The sequence below is a fragment of the Odocoileus virginianus genome, chromosome 1 (assembly GCF_023699985.2).
Source record: "Odocoileus virginianus isolate 20LAN1187 ecotype Illinois chromosome 1, Ovbor_1.2, whole genome shotgun sequence".
In the NCBI taxonomy this organism is placed as follows: Eukaryota; Metazoa; Chordata; class Mammalia; order Artiodactyla; family Cervidae; genus Odocoileus; species Odocoileus virginianus.
This window is the reverse complement of record NC_069674.1, coordinates 86,491,463-86,495,201: the sequence shown is the minus strand read 5'-3', so window position 1 is coordinate 86,495,201 and position 3,739 is coordinate 86,491,463. Positions and strand designations below refer to the sequence as shown.

The 3,739-nt window shown below is 41.7% G+C and overlaps 1 long non-coding RNA gene across 1 annotated transcript; it reads right to left on the bottom strand.

Annotated features, from left to right (window-relative positions):
- Positions 1-299: 299 nt before the first annotated feature.
- LOC110146458 (uncharacterized) lies at positions 300-2,207 on the bottom strand. Its single transcript, XR_002316563.2, has 3 exons — positions 2,074-2,207; positions 1,065-1,129; positions 300-580 (listed from the first exon to the last, which is right to left on the bottom strand). It is a non-coding gene; the product is annotated as an uncharacterized lncRNA (long non-coding RNA).
- Positions 2,208-3,739: the final 1,532 nt, after the last annotated feature.

Here is a 3,739-nt window from a genome sequence, read left to right as displayed (position 1 = left end):
AAAGGCCAGGGGTCTACCATCTTAGCTTCTATGACAGTTTACTTAACTGCTCACATGATTTTTTTTTCTCCAAATTGAACAAATTTAAGTACTTGGGGATGTATACAAAAGTATTAATGTGTGTCTGTGCATGTCCCTTGTGAATGTTAATGTGTATCTTTTTTTTACTATTTCTGTATGACTATTCGGTAATGTATACTTTTTAAATTCAATCCATTCCAGCTATTACTATGTAAGTAACACCTAGAAGCGAGTAGCCACGAAAAAGTTAAACAACAAAAATACCAGGGTAATAGCAAGCCAATAGCCTTGACTGTCAGGGGCATATTTGTTAGTGACAAGACAATCATTGTGGAAAAAACTCCCAGCGGTATCCTTTTCCTTGTGTAAAGCTAGAGTGATTTATAAAATTTCCATCCGCCCAGCATTTTGAACCAGCATTTTTCTCCAAGGTCTCAGTTGAGGAGAGTGGCATTAGGGAAGAGCCCCTCTTCCCTCCGGCTCCTGCTGACAGCTTTGTAGCGTAACCACCATCAGCGCAAACAGCCAGTACAGATGAAATCCGGCCGATGATGTCTCCCTAATGAAAACCAAGAGGTATTTCAACATCTCCAGCAATTAGGAACCAGACCTCCAGTCCTTTCTGATTAAAGAGGTTGCTGACCTGGTTGCAAGGGAAGGATGGACGCAGATTAGAAGACAACAGGGTCAAGAAAGAGGAGGAGAGAAATGAGACTAACGTGATAGAATCCCTGTCTCAGTCTCTGGCCCGGTGGGATTTTTTTTCTTTATTTATTTTTAATTTAAGGATCATTACAATATTGTGTTGGTTTCTGCCATTCATCAGCATGGTTCAGTCACAGGTATACATACGTCCCCTCCCTCTCGAGCCATCCCACCCCGCTAGGTTGTCATGAGGGCCCCATTTGAGCTCCCTGAGTCATACCCAGTGGAGTTTTTAAAGAATAATTTTCATTAAGTGAAATAGGTGTACAGAAAACATGCATATAGAAAATGACATAAATGATACCAGGACCACTTAATGAATTTTCTCTAATATTCACCATGACCGTCTGTAATCAGGCTCTTCAGATGCCTCTTTCATGTCTCATCCCAGTCACTCATCCTCCTGCAAAGACAACCATGTTTCTGGTTTCCACCATCATCAATCAGTTTCACCTTCCTTTGAACTTCAAATACACAGGGCAGTCTTCAGTGTCGGGCTTCTTTGTGACGTAATGCGAGTGTGTGGCAAGTCTGGTCATTGTGTGAATAAACCACAGTGAATATCTTCCTAGTCCTGTCAACAAGCATTTGCTCTTCCCAGAAGAACCAAAGGTGCTGCCACCCTAGATTTTCTAAAATCAGAGGATTTCTTCTGTAATGACAGAGCAGCCCTGATTTAGCAGGTTTGGGCCTCCAGGGCTGGAATATCAAAGAAACATTTCCTTTCATTTTTAGTTTCAAAGGATTTCAAACACATTGAATCAAGTTGTTCTTAATATCCTCTCTCTCTCTGTTTAATGCCTGTGTAGTAATATCCTCTCTTGGCTAAGAATTTATGAATTTTGCCTTCTCTAATGTATCATGATCAGTCTTATTAACAGTTTATCAATTCTACTATTTTTTTGGAAACAACTTTGCTTCTGTTGATTTTCTCTATGATACAATGATTTCCATTGTCCTTAATTAATGCTTTTATCTTAATAATATTGTTTTCTTCTTTCTTTAATTTGGTGTCTTTCCTAACTTTTGAGATGGAAACTCAAAATTTAGGAATGATGGAGATCACTGATTTCTCAGACTTCCTTGTTTTTAATATTAAGTTTTCTAAATTAAATTTGGGGGGGGTTGTTGTTTTGTTTTGTTTTTCATCTTCCAACTGTTCTCTGTGATACTGAAACTTATACTATGCAAATGACATTTCCCTTCCCCCAGTGGGTTACACTCTGCATACAAGGGGAGATGGAGGAAGATAGAATATCAGTCCTTCTGGTCAGTCCCCTTCCTACCGTGTGAGCCTCATTGATAACAATGACCTCCCATCCTCCAGCAGCTATTGGTTCTAGTCACCTGATTATTTTCAGTCCTCCTGGTCCAGCCTCATGATCATTCCTCAGCCATCTATTCTGACTCAATACAGCATCTCTTCTTTGATCTAAAGTCTCTGATTTCTTCCCTTTGTTTCCCCAGCCCTGGGATGGGAGATGCTCCCTGCCATAGCTAACTCTGGGTCACCGGCATGTGTGCTGAGTCTCTTGAGTCATGTCCGACTCTTTGTGATGCTATGGACTGTAGCCTGCCAGGCTCCTCTGCCCATGGGCATTCTCCAGGCAAGAATACTGGAGTGGGTTGCCATGCCCTACTTCAAGGGATCTTCCTAACTCAGGGATCAAACCCACATCTCTTACATCTCCTACATTGGCAGGTGGATTCTTTACCACTAGCACCACCAGGGAAGCCCTCTGTGTCACATAAGTGTCCCCTATTAGTTTCTCCTTGACTAATCCCTTCTATTAATTTCTTTCTCTTCAAATAATTGCTTTGCTTCGTGTTTCCTAACTGGGCACTCACTGCAGTTGTCTATGAAGCACATGAAACGAAGTGAAGCATATGCAGAAGTGGACTCAAAATCTCATTTTCCTCTCCCTCCTAATTACTTCTCCTGCTCTGTTATGTATCTCTGTTGGGAAGCATTCAAGCCAAAAATCTGGGAGTTTTTCCTCATGTTTTTCCTCCCCGCCAGTCTCTATACCCAGTGTCATCAGATGCCATTGATTCTGCCTCTTGTGTGTTTCCCTGCACTCTCTTCCCTCTGTTCATTTCTGTTGTCATCAGTTTAATTAAGGTGCAAGTCATTTCTAGGTGCAGGCCTAGTTAATTGATCTCTTGGCCTTAGGCCTCACAATATACTGATCCCTATTTTAACACCATGTTCTACAAGAACAAAGCTATTCTCTTTAAAACACCCCAGAGAATCCCCATGGCTATAGGGCAAAACCCAAATCTTCCGTGTCACATTCATCTTCCAGGGTCCCATGGACTGAACTTGGCCCTCTCCTCCAGCTTTGTAAGTCACTAATCCCCACCTTCCACCAGTGCAGCCTGCCCGCCCAACCACACACAGCATCTTCCGCGACTGCTGTCTCCCTGGGCTATGGACTTCTTGAGATTTGGGTCAGCACACACACAGCTCGGCAGTCAGGGCATCAGTAAGCATCCATGAAGTGAGAAAAAATGTCGTTTTCCCTGTTTCTATTAACATCTCATTTTCCTATTCATAATTTTGAATAGCTATGATATTTCACTAAATCAGTGGCCACAAATTGATAAATCATTTCTCAGTTTTTGGATATTTAGTTATACTAGCTGTGATGATTAAGTATTAACATGGCTAGGTCACAGTACCCAGATATTTGGTCATGTGTTATTATAGGTATTTCTGTGAAGATATTTTTCATATAAGATTCAGTTCAGTTCAGTTCAGTCGCTCAGGCATGTCCGACTCTTTGTGACCCCATGAATTGCAGCACGCCAGGCCAAGCACTTAATAAACTTTGAGGAAAGTATATTTACTCTTTTTTTTTTAAGACTTTTTTGACTGCATCACACAACATGTGGGATCTTAGTTCCCCAATCAGGGATAAAACCCATGCCTCCTGCATTGGAGATGTGCAGTCCCAACCACTGGACCACCAGCCCCTGAGGAAAGGATATTACTTTCCATGTGTGGGTGGGC